This window comes from Lithobates pipiens, unplaced genomic scaffold, assembly GCF_037356315.1.
Source record: "Lithobates pipiens isolate NorthernLeopardFrog02 unplaced genomic scaffold, aLitPip1_a1.2 Scaffold_16, whole genome shotgun sequence".
Classification (NCBI taxonomy): domain Eukaryota; kingdom Metazoa; phylum Chordata; class Amphibia; order Anura; family Ranidae; genus Lithobates; species Lithobates pipiens.
Window position 1 is genome coordinate 585,360,498 of NW_027507748.1, and position 13,228 is coordinate 585,373,725.

Below are 13,228 nucleotides of genomic sequence, written 5' to 3' on the forward strand. Positions count from 1 at the left end.
GGAAGTGATGTGACATCCAGGCTGATATGTCTGCTAGTAAGTTGGTGATGCGTGAGGAGACAGATGGAGAGAGCTGGGGGGATGGAGAGATAGATTTGGGTGTCATCAGCGTAGAGATGATATTGAAAGCCATGGGAGGCAATCAGCAGACCCAGGGAGGTGGTGTAGATTGAGAAAAGGTGAGGTCCAAGAACAGAACCTTGGGGGACCCCAACGGAGAAAGGAAGAGGAGAGGAGGAAGTCGAGTTGTAAGTGACACTGAAGGAGCGGTAGGATGAGAACCAATGAAGAGTACAGTGACGGAGACCAAAGGAGTGGAGTTTATTGAGGAGGAGGGGGTGGTACAATGTGTCAAAGGCAGCAGAGAGATCCAGGAGAAGTAGTACAGAATAGTGTCCACTGATTTTAGCCATTAGTAGGTAATTTGAGAGTTTAAGGAGAGAAATTTCTGTGGAGTTTTGAGGGCGAAATCTGGACTGAAGAGGATCAAGAAGTTTGTTCATGGTCAGATGGTTGCTCAGTCGGTTGTAGACCAGTCTTCAAGAAGTTTGGAGGAGAAGGCAAGTAAGGAGATGGGACGTAGGTTAAGATTGGTGGGGTCCAGTAAGGGCTTTTTTTTTAAAGTATGGAGGTGACTAGCGCATTTTTTGGAGAGTTTGGGAAGGTGCCACAAGAGAGGTTGAAAATATGAGTTATAGAGTGTAGAGTCAGAGGGTGAGTGTAGCAATTGCTACAGTGTGTAGCATTTGCGAAGTAGCAGGATCCAGGGGGCAGGTTTAGCAACCTCATTAATACTTGAGGGAAGTTGAATGAGTGAAGTAATGATTGTATCTGTGTACATGGGGTGTTGCGTGGGGAAGGTTTTTGCACGTTAGAGATCTCCTCATGATCGGGAGCTCTTGGCGATTAAGACTGCTCTGGAGGAATGGAGATATCTCCTGGAAGGTGCCGTCCATCCTATCTTAATCTTTACAGATTATAAAAACCTAGAATATCTCCGCACGGCCAAGTGACTGAGACCCCGGCAGGCTTGATGGGCTCTATTCTTTTCTAGGTTTAACTTCCATATCACCTTCCGCCCAGGGTCCAAGAATGGAAAAGCTGATGCCTTGTCCCCAATGTTCCCTGACACCCCGGAAGAGGCAAACCCAATTCAATTCTGTCCCCTCAAAATTTTCTTTTGATCCAGCCTGATTTAAGGATTTCAGTTGAGCAGGCATCCATTCAGTGCACGGAGGCAGAAATGTCCTCTCTAAGAAGCCAGGAGGGGCACCTTTGGCATCAAAACAAGATTTTTGTCCCAGAGCAAGCCAAGCTTCAGGTTTTAAGAATTTTTCATGACCACCAATTGGCTGACCACTCTGGGGTCTGAAAAATGACCAAACTGGTCCAATGGTCTTTATGGTGGCCCACTCAGATCTCATTGTAAGGAGTATGTCAATTCCTGCACAACATGCCAGCAGAATAAGGGGTCCAACGCTAAATCCTGGGGCCTGTTAAGACCTCTTCCAGTCCCGGAACAGCCTTGGAAAAACATTTCATTAGACTTTATCGTGGATATACCCTCTTCAGAAGAATTTACAACCATCTTGGTAGTAGACCAGCTATCCAAGATGGCACACTTCTTACCAGTGATGGGCACACCTTCCGCCATGGACACAGCAAAAACTTTCATCAAAGAAACAATCAGATTGCATGGTGTACCAGAAAACATTGTATCAGATAGAGGTGTTTAATTCACCTCTAGGTTCTGGAGGAACCTTTGCAAATTGCTGTCAATTGTTTATCCACAGCCTACCATCCCCAGAGCAACGGTCAAACAGAAAGGACTAACCAAACGCTAGAGCAGTATCTAAGATGTTTTTGTTCCTTTTCTCAGGACGATTGGATTTCATTATTGTGCTACCATCCCTAATTTCTACCCAATATCATCCCCAAATCTTCCGTTCCAGCAGTTCAGCACAGAATACATTTCATTCAAACCAAATTCTCCAGGACAAAATGCGGAAAGCCCAAAAAGGGTATACGAAACAATATGACAAGAAGAGAAGAGGAAATTCTGCCTTTAAAGCTGGGGACAAAGTGGCTGTCATCTGCAAACCTCAAACTGCCATGTCCATCCCGAAAGTTGGGGCCAAAGTTCGTTGGTCCTTTTGAAATTAAACGCAAAATAAATGCAGTAGCCTTCGAACTTGCCTTACCTGAATCTTAAAGCATTCACCCTGTATTTCACGTTGCACTACTTAAACATGCCATTTCTAGTTCTTTTCCAGGGAGAGAAGTACCCCCACCTCTGGTCCTGGTAGGAGACGAGACTGAATTTAAAGTGGAATCCATCCTTGACTGTCGAAAGAGAAGTAGGACAATTCAGTTCTTGATTAAATGAAGGGGGTATCCACCCGAGGAGAGCTCCTGGGAACCTGAGGCCAACGTACATGCCTCTAGACTCCTCAGAGAGTTTTGGGCCAAATACCCTGAGAAAATGGCCCAAATGGGCATCCGGAGGCTGCCCATTGGGGGGGGGGGGGACACTGTCAGGGAACCAACAGCAGGAGAAGGGCTCTAGGACCCTGCATCTCTAACAGCACTTATGGCAGGAGAATGACTTTAGGACCCAGTATCTCTCCCAGCAGGTCACATGGGCCTATATAAGGAAGTCTGCTAGTGTCTGCAATTGCTGGTTTGTTTTCAGCTCCCCCTGTGTTCCTGTGCCCTGTATTATCTTCTGATCTGATCTCCTGTGTACCGACCTGGCTTGTTTTGACCTGCTCTTCCCAATCCTCTGGCTTGACACTTTGGCTTGCACTTGACTTCCTCCTGCCTGCTCCCAGAATCTGGCTATTGGATTCTGCTTATCCTGCTCCCTGTATTTAGGCGTAGCTGACCTTAGGTCATTCTGATCCTGGACTGTCGCTCTGTGAATGACCCCTGGCCTGGCTCCCGGCTCCACTATTCATTACCCCACTGGTCTCTGTCTCCTAGACCTTCCCAGCACACCTGTCTCCAGCAACCCAGCACCTGTGCTTCTGTGAGCACCGCACCTGCTGTTCCACCTTCAGTGGTGTGCTGCGCTCGGCTGCAAGGGGGGCCCTCCCAGCATCTCGGCCTCCTACCAAGTTCTTGATAAATTCACACCCATTTGGTATAATTAGGAGACATAATAGCTATTATTATTATGTTATTTTTACTTACCCAGATCATACCAGTCCTGATGTAATTTTTGTGGCCACCGTTCAGACCTTCGCTGGAATATCTCCTTTGCTTGTGGGGTACCTAGCCTTCAAGACCTGTCCGTCCAGTCTCTCATAATCAATTGATACCATTGGTATGTGTTTGATATTTCCATCAATATTTGCCTGCAGTTTTGTTTTTTTAAACCTATGTTTACTGGATTTTTAACCACTTCAGCCCGGAAGAATTGGTTGATCAATGACCAGGCTATTTTTTGTGATTTGGCACTGTGTCACTTTAACTGACAATTGCACGGTTGTACGATGTTGTACCCAAACAAAATTTATGTCCTTTTTTTTACCAGAAATAGAGCTTTCTTTTTGTGGTATTTGATCATCTCTGCGGTTTTTATTTTTTGCGCTATAAACAAAAAAAAGAATGACAATTTTGAAAAGTAACTAGTAATGGTGGCGATCTTCAATTTTTATCGAGACTGCGACATTATGGCAGACATTTCGGACACTTTTGACACATTTTTGGGTGGATTGACAATTTTTACAGTGATCGGTGCTATAAAAATGCACTGATTACTGTATAAATGTCACTGGCAGGACAGGGGTTAACTTTAGGGGGTGATCAAGGGGTTAATTGTGTTCCCTAGGTGTGTATTCTAACTGTGGGGGATGGGAGTGACTATAGGACCTGAGAGATCTTGGTTCCCAGCTCGTAGGAACTCACAATCTCTGTCCTTTTATCACAGAACTGGGATGTGTGTGTTTACACACACACACACACACACACACACACACACACACACACACACACGTTCCTGTTCTGCCTCTCGTGTCCATGATTGCTCTTGGCCGGTCACGTGAATCGGCACCCCCGCTGTGCAGCGGGCGCCTGCTATCCCTCTTAAAGGGACCGATGTACAGCTACAACAGTTCGCGGGATCGTGCCAACCTGCCGAAGTATGACGGCGGCTGTTCGGCAAGCGGTTAATCATATATGTGTTTTTTTAATAGACGTTTGTGCTCTGTTTGTAAACAACCCCTGAAGAAAGGCATCTAGCCAGAAACGTGTTATTCAGAGATGTAATTATTATCTGTATATGCATTAATTGTTTTTTTCACATGTTGTTATGTTTCTATGTCCAATGTGACAATTTTAACTATGTTTAAATGTATACAATAAATATATTTTTTGCTACTATTTGGTGTATTGGTCACTTTGAAAGTCCCATTTCCCAAGGTTTTCTTTTTTCTTTTTTTACTCTTATAATCGGGATGTGGCGACCAAAAACACACATTCTTCTGATGTTGGAACACTTGTTTTAGAATTTAAATGGAAGGCAAAACATTTGTGTTTCCTTTGTTCTCAGTTGCATAAGAGCTAGGGAAAGAGAAACAACAGCACACGAGCTTCCCAGTAAATGGTTTTGTGGAGGTGGGGGCGTTCCAGGACAAGTTTGATCATTGGAGGAGAGTATACTGAGTTCTCAGCATGGCTAGAGAGCTGACCATGCTCTGCTCTCCTGCTTAAAGGGTAAGTTTACCTTCAGGCCGCGTACACACGCGGGGACTGTTCGCTCAACTTTGTCCGCTGAACAGTGTTTCGGCGGACAGTCCGCTCGTGTGTGGGCTTTCAGCGGACAGTTTCAGCGGACAGTCTGCTGAACAAAGTTTTTCGGAAATTCCGAAAAACTGTCCGCTGAAACTTTGTTTCAGCGAACAGTCCCCTCGTGTGTAGGCTTGTTCGTCAAACTAAGTTCCGCGCATGCTCAGAAAGGATTTACACGCCGAAGTTTGCATTGCAGTGTATAGGACGTCGTTTTCTAGACCCGTCGTACGTGCCGTTCACGTCATCGCGCACGGTTTCAGCGGACTGTTCGTTCGTCGTGTGTGGGCAAGTCCGTCCATGCTAATTTTGAGCGGACTGTCCGCTGAAACTGTTTGACGGACAAAGTTGAGCGAACAGTCCCCGCGTGTGTACGCGGCCTTACAGAAAATCTGTAAGGTGAACTTACAATGGACCACCTTCCTCCTGTTCACACCACAACGTAAAGATTTTTTTCTGCATAGGCATCTGCAACGTGTATGCAGTTTTCAGGACAGGAAAAAAAACTGTAATGACATCAGTATCGGTGTGAACAGGGCACATAACTAATGTGCATGAAATATGATGTGAATGTGCATAAAAACTGACTGAAACGCGCATGTAAACTGGTGTGAAACTGATTTCTCTGCAAGTGAAATCTGGGTGTTTTCCCATAAATTTTTATGCAGGTATAGTGTGAACAAACCCTTAAAGAGGAAGTAAACTTCCCTGGTTTGTACCTAATAGGTAAGCCTATAATAAGGCTTACCTATACCCTGTTTCCCCGAAAATAAGACAGTGTCTTATATTAATTTTTGCTCCCAAAGATGTGCTAGGTCTTATTTTCAGGGGATGTCTAATCCACCTGTGCCATCTTGATCCCCCACTTCTAATCCACCTGTGCCATCTTGATCCCCCCCCTTCTAACCCACCTGTGCCATCTTGATCTCTTCCCTTCTAATCCACATGTGCCATTTGACCCCCCTCAAATCCACTGTGAGCCCCCCACCCCTGTGTGGATTATTTACCCTCTCTCCTTCAATGTGCCCGACTCCTGCCCCGCACGACTCACTGTCTTGTAAAGCAGACTCCGTCAGGTGGCAGAAGGCATCAGCATGTCATGGCCGCGGCACGGGCTTTCTGATGACGGTGACGTCACTCGCCACTGCTAGGGTCCAGAGGAGTCAGACTCCTTACGGTACAGTAGCTTCAGATGGCTTTATTATCGGGGAGGCCTTATGTTTGGTGGAGGACTTATTATCGGGGGGTGCCTTATTATCGGGGGGGCCTTATTATCGGGGGATGCCTTATATTTCTGTGAGATGGAAACCTGGTGGGAGGTCTTACTTTCGGAGGATGTCTTACTTTCGGGGAAACACGGGTAGGTACTGTAAATATCTCCTAAACCTGCACCGTTTAGAAAATATTTACTGTATACGCCGATGACGTCATTGGCGCATGTGCTCTGAAGGAACAGCCACCCATGCCGTCTCTTCAGAACCTTGTGCCATGACTGGATGGAATGGATGTGGCCTACAGCGAGGACAACAAGGGCTTTGTTTGCAGGCAAGTTTCACATATTGTGAAAGTATGTGATTCCCCTTTAACTAATTCCCGCCCGGCATATAGCAGAATGATGGCCGGAAAGTGGTCTAATTATCCTGACTGGACATCATATGACATCCAGCAGGATAAGCCGCACCCACAGGGGCAAGCAGCGCCACGATCGGTGGTGTGGTGTATCAGTCTGACACACCACATCTCCGATCTCAGTAAAGAACCTTTGACGTAGGCTCTTTACCATGTGATCAACTGTGTCCAATCACAGCTGATCACAGTGTAAACAGTAAGAGCCTTTTATCGGATTTTCCTCTAATCGCACTGACAGATGTGAGTAGAGGAGAGCCGACTGAGGATGCCCACCCATGGCCACCCATGACCACCAGCGATGCCAATCATTGCCCATTATAGATGCCATCAGTGCCCATCAGTAATGCCTACCAGTGCCTCCCTATCAGTGCCTCCTATAAGTGCCCCTCCTATGAGTGCCCATCAGTGCCAGATATCAACGGAAAATAGAAGCGGAAATTACCAGCTTCTCCAGGCTCCTGCCGACGGCTCACACCTGCACCGGAAGTGCCTCTCTACCCACGGCCACTGTTCATTTTAACGATGGTATGAAGCTTTGTTATTGTAAGTGTGTTTTTTATGTATATTCATCATTGAAATGTTTTTCTATGTAGAGCACTATGGCTTGTCTTTCTATCCATATGGTTTGAGGAAATGTGACTACTGCCATACAACTATCCAATGTGGTTACTCCACGAACTTGTCAGTTGATTTGACTCTGAGTGGGAGAAAGTTGTATCTTTGATTGTGAACCAGTCGGATACTATCTGTGAGGAGGAATACAGCAATTGGATGAGTTGATAATCATTCGCTGATACTAAGTGCATGTGACCCTCTGTAATTTAAAGGGTTCACACGATGAGGTGAGCAGCCAATTCTACCATTGGTGGCGGTCCCCCCCCTGGCACTAAGTCTTTACGCATGATCTGACTGTATACCACTGAAGATTTCTCACGTGGATTTTTTGATATATAAGCTATTTTGGACTTTTAATTCATTTTAATACGTTAGAAATTATTTTAGTTAGAGCGCTGCACAATCTGTTTGATATATTGGATTTTGGGATTTGGTGATTGACCCTTGCAGCTTTCCGTAAAGGGGTTGTACTGCTCTGATTTTTTCTGTTTTTAGAAATGGAGAAAACTTAGGCCGCGTACACACGCGCGGACTGTTCGCCCAACCTTGTTCGGCAAACAGTTTGTCAAACAGTCCGCTCAAAATTTGCATGAGCGGACTTGCCCACACACGAGCGGACTGTTTGACGAACAAGGTTGGGCAAACAGTTCGCTCAACTTTTGAAATGAACGGACTCGCCCACGTAAGGCGGAGGCAAGTCCGCCCATTTCGAGCGCGTGTACAGGTAGGCGGGGCCCGCGAAGGAGACGTCGCGGGCTCCGCCGCCTGGAATGGGCTTAAAGGGGAACCCCAACGCCGAAAAAAATCGGCGTGGGGGTTCCCCCCAAGTCCACACCAGACCCTTGTCCGAGCACGCTACCCGGCCGGCCAGGAAAGGGGGGCGAGCGAGCGCGCCCCCCCTCCTGAGCCGTACCAGGCCGCGTGCCCTCAACATGGGGGGGTGCCTTGGGGAAGGGGGGGCCGCGCGGCCCCCCCACCCCAAAGCACCTTGTCCCCATGTTGATGAGGACAAGGGCCTCTTCCCGACAACCCTGGCCGTTGGTTGTCGGGGTCTGCGGGCTGGGGGCTTATCGGAATCCGGGAGCCCCCTTTAAGAAGGGGGCCCCCGGATACCGGCCCCCCACCCTATGTGAATGAGTATGGGGTACAATGTACCCCTACCCATTCACCTGTGAAATAAAGTACAAATAAAAACACAACACAGGGGGAAAAAATATTTTATTGCACAGCCGGGGGTCTTCCGTCTTCGGGGGTCTTCTCGCCGGACTCCTCCGCTATGTGTGTGTAGCTCTTTTGCCAGCGGAGGAGTCCGGCTTTCTTCCTCCCCGCCGCCGGCCTCTTCTCCCGACTTCGGGGGTCTTGTCCCCCTCTTCGGTTCTTCTGCCGGGCCACCGCGCCTGGTCCGGTGGCCCGGTCTTCTGTCGCCGTCTTCCGTTCTTCTGTCGCCGCCTTCGGTTCTTCTGCCGGGCCACCGCGCCTTCTTGTAGCTCTTTTACAGGCGGTGGCCCGGTCTTCTGTCGCCGTCGCCGCCTTCCGTTCGTGTTCTTCTTCTTGTTCTTCTTGTTCTTCTCCAGGCGATGTTGACACGTCGCTCCCTCCGGCCGGAATGCCAGAGCCGCCCTGCGCTGTGACTTATATAGTGACAATGGGGCGGGGTCACATGGTATATGTCACATGGGTTGATGTCACATGGTGACCCCGCCCCCTTACGATGTCATAGTCCCCATGTGACATCAACCCATGTGACCAACCCATGTGACATATACCATGTGACCCCGCCCCATTGTCACTATATAAGTCACAGCGCAGGGCGGCTCTGGCATTCCGGCCGGAGGGAGCGACGTGTCAACATCTCCTGGAGAAGAACAAGAAAAACAAGAAGAAGAACACGAACGGAAGGCGGCGACGGCGACAGAAGACCGGGCCACCGCCTGTAAAAGAGCTACAAGAAGGCGCGGTGGCCCGGCAGAAGAACCGAAGGCGGCGACAGAAGAACGGAAGACGGCGACAGAAGACCGGGCCACCGGACCAGGCGCGGTGGCCCGGCAGAAGAACCGAAGAGGGGGACAAGACCCCCGAAGTCGGGAGAAGAGGCCGGCGGCGGGGAGGAAGAAAGCCGGACTCCTCCGCTGGCAAAAGAGCTACACACACATAGCGGAGGAGTCCGGCGAGAAGACCCCCGAAGACGGAAGACCCCCGGCTGTGCAATAAAATATTTTTTCCCCCTGTGTTGTGTTTTTATTTGTACTTTATTTCACGGTACATTGTACCCCATACTCATTCACATAGGGTGGGGGGCCGGTATCCGGGGGCCCCCTTCTTAAAGGGGGCTCCCGGATTCCGATAAGCCCCCAGCCCGCAGACCCCGACAACCAACGGCCAGGGTTGTCGGGAAGAGGCCCTTGTCCTCATCAACATGGGGACAAGGTGCTTTGGGGTGGGGGGGCCGCGCGGCCCCCCCTTCCCCAAGGCACCCCCCCATGTTGAGGGCACGCGGCCTGGTACGGCTCAGGAGGGGGGGCGCGCTCGCTCGCCCCCCTTTCCTGGCCGGCCGGGTAGCGTGCTCGGACAAGGGTCTGGTGTGGACTTGGGGGGAACCCCCACGCCGATTTTTTTCGGCGTTGGGGTTCCCCTTTAAGCCCATTCCAGGCGGCGGAGCCCGCGACGTCTCCTTCGCGGGCCCCGCCTACCTGTACACGCGCTCGAAATGGGCGGACTTTCCGAGCGGGAACAGTCCGCTCATTTCGAAAGTACAGCGGACAGGCCCACACACGGGCGGACTGTTCGCTCAAACACAGTTTCAGCGGACAGTTTTTCGGAATTTCCGAAAGACTTTGTCCGTCCAACTGTCCGCTGAAACTGTCCGCTGAAAGCCCACACACGAGCGGACTGTCCGCCCAAACACTGTTCAGCGGACAAGGTTGGGTGAACAGTCCGCCCGTGTGTACGCGGCCTTACTTATTTACAAAATTTTATAACAGAAACAAAGAAAAACTTTTTTCAAAATTGTCGGTCTATTTGTGGGAACAAAATTATAAAATTCTTGTTTGGGTACAGCGTTGCATGAACGCGCAATTGTCATTTAAATTGTGACATAAGTCAGCAGCTACAGTATTTAATATAAGGACATTCACCTGTCCAGAGGTCCTGCAATGTCGGCACCTCAAGCTAAATCGTCAATCGGCTTCAGGTGCAGGCACCGGCACTGTAAGTAATGTGGGGTACACACTATGGGAAGATCAGAAAAAAAATTCCGTACAAGGCACAATCGTTCGATCTTTGTATAGTGTGTACACCACTTTCAAAAACCTGATTCTGACTGAATGGAACTAATGATTTGCATTTAATGTGTACTGTTTTCGTATGAGAAATATCAGATATGAAAGACTGCCCATGATCAGAAGCAACAAATAACAAAAAAGCTTTTGTTATACGAGAATTTTCATACATTATTTCTATCCTCGGTTCTGACTTGCTGTGAAACATCAAGGAAAACCGGCCAATTATTCGCCTGAATTTCTCATAGTGTGTATGGGGCTTAAGGGAAACTGGCAGTAAAGCCTTCAGACAGAAGGCAGCGGGAGGGATGGAGGAGGGGCTGGAAATGTCGTAGATCGGAGATCTTACCCGGAAGTGTGTGCAGGTAACTGTCAAAACCAGGTAGTCGCTTCCCAATCCCCCCAAAAAGTGCCAAATGTGGCAGTGGAGGGGGGTGGAAATAGGCAGAGCTTCCCCTTTTGGGTGGAGCTTCAATTTAAGGCCCATACACACAATCTTAATTCATACGGGAAATACCGCTTTTGAATCAATCGTATGATAATCTGATCGTTAGTACACAGCTTTTGAGAGCTGATCACGACATTTGATCCAATATTATCTGGTCAGAAAAGCATGAAAATGTATTTTCATACAATTCCCGATCTTATACGATTTTCATTTAATCAGTACAGTTGTCGTTCGAAAATACACTACAACACATTACTGCCGAATTTGTATTCTGTCGTACAAAAATTTTCGGAACTTTAATAAACTCATCACTTTCAATATGAGACTAGCAAAAAAAAAAAAACAGACAATCATTACTGTAGTCTAATAATCTCATAGTGTGTACCAGGCATTAGTGTGGTCCGTTTTGACAGGAAAGCAGAGTGACTGTCAAGAACACCAGGGATTTCACACAAAGGAAGCAATACAAAGAGAACAGGATACTTTTTCATACAAATACATGGTACAGCCAGTGCTGTGTTTTGACCCATATCTAGGGTGGCACTTTGTAGGGGGGGGGGGGGGGGCAGCAAAACAGCCACTCCCTGCACCCAAATCCCTCCTCCCCCGACATGTCCTCCCAAGTTTCAACTCCTGCTGCCGCCTGCCACAGCTGCCTTCCACATAGGTGCAACCCCGGCAGGCCGGCTTGCTGTAGCGCGGCACTTGCTAATGTCATAAGCAGTATGTAGCGCACTTGGCCGGGGGGGAGCGATGTCCAATGATTACTGGCCAGACCGGGTGCCCATAGTTTAACTGGTGGAGGTGGAGCCTAATGCTCCATGCGACATCCCTCTATTGCATCTTTTCCCCTGCCTAGAGCAGTGTCTGTCTGTGACGAGACGGGGAGGAGGAGGACGACGACAGGAGCACCCAGGTGGCGGCCAGGACAGCAGCGGGTACAAATCAGTTACTATCAATTACTATTACTTTTGTAATCTTGTGCGTGTGGCAAGCAGCCAATATAATATGCATTAAATTAATATACAGATTATATTGCAATAAAGTGATCCGTGCTACAAACTCATTAAACAGTCCACGTTCAGTGAAAGTTCATGTACTGCAAACTTTGCAGTACATGAACTTTCACTGAATGTAGACTGTTTAATGAGTTTGCATTGATTTCAGTATAGAGCACTTTGCAGTAGATTCATTTTTACTGAATGTGGACTGTTTAACCACTTGCCAACCACCACCTGTACATTTATGTCAGCAGAATGGCATGGCTGGGCAAATGGGTGTACAGGTACTTCCCTTTGAATTTGCTTCCGTGTAGTCACATGTATGCGACCCTCTTGTGGGATACCCGTGATCGCCTCATGGAGAGGAAGAACAGGGAGATGCTAATGTAAACAAGCATCTCCCCATTCTGCCTAATGACACTGTCACTGATCATAGCTCCCTGTGATCGGGAGCTATGATCAGTGATGTGTCACACATAGCCATGCCCCCTAACAGTTAGAATCACTCCCTAGGACACACTTAACCCTTTCCTGGCCAGCTAGTGGTTAACCCCTTCACTGCCAATGTAATTTTTAGAGTAAACAGTATCTTTACAGTCATGTTTACAGTAATCAGTGTAATTTTATAGCACTGATCGCTGTAAAAATGACAATGATCCCAAAAATGTGTCAAAATTGTCCAATGTGTCCGCCATAATGTCGCAGTCACGATAAAAATCGCAGATCGCCGCCATTACTAATATAAAAAAAAATATTAATAAAAATGGCATAAAACTAACCTCTATTTTGTAGATGCTATCACTTTTGCTCAAAGCAATCAATAAACGCTTATTGAGATTTTTTTTTTTTTTTTTTACCGAAAACATGTAGACAAATACGTATCGGCCTCAACTGAGGAAAAAAATTTTTTTTAGATATTTTTTTGGGGATAGTTATTATAGCAAAAAGTAAAAAATAATGTGTTTTTTTTCAAAATTGTCACGCAAAAAATAAAAAAAGCATAGCTGATCAAATACCACCAAAAGAAAGCTCTATTTGTGCTTCCTGTCCTAAATACTTTGATGCTCAGTTTCCTGAGGTGTTTTTGGCTAATGCCCCAACTAAGCAAAAGGGGGTGCTCATAGCTTTCTGTAGATTGGTCCCATTTAGTTGCACTACACAGATCGCAGACCCTGATGGTAAATATTTACTACCTACAAGGCACTATCCAAGAAACCGAGGTCACTATTATGACCTATTATGCTCCAAATTCAAACCCAGGACCCTTTTTGACCCATATCTGCACCCTGCTGGCATCCCACTGCAAGGGCACCCTCTTCCTTGTGGGCGACTCAAACTTAGTTTTAAACCCCTCCTCTGATAAATATCCCTCGGAGCGAACTGCCCCCTCGCCTGACTCTAACAAAATTTCCCCGCTCTCTACAAGCACACAATCTCGTCGATCTCTGGAGGGAGTGTCATCCCCAGGG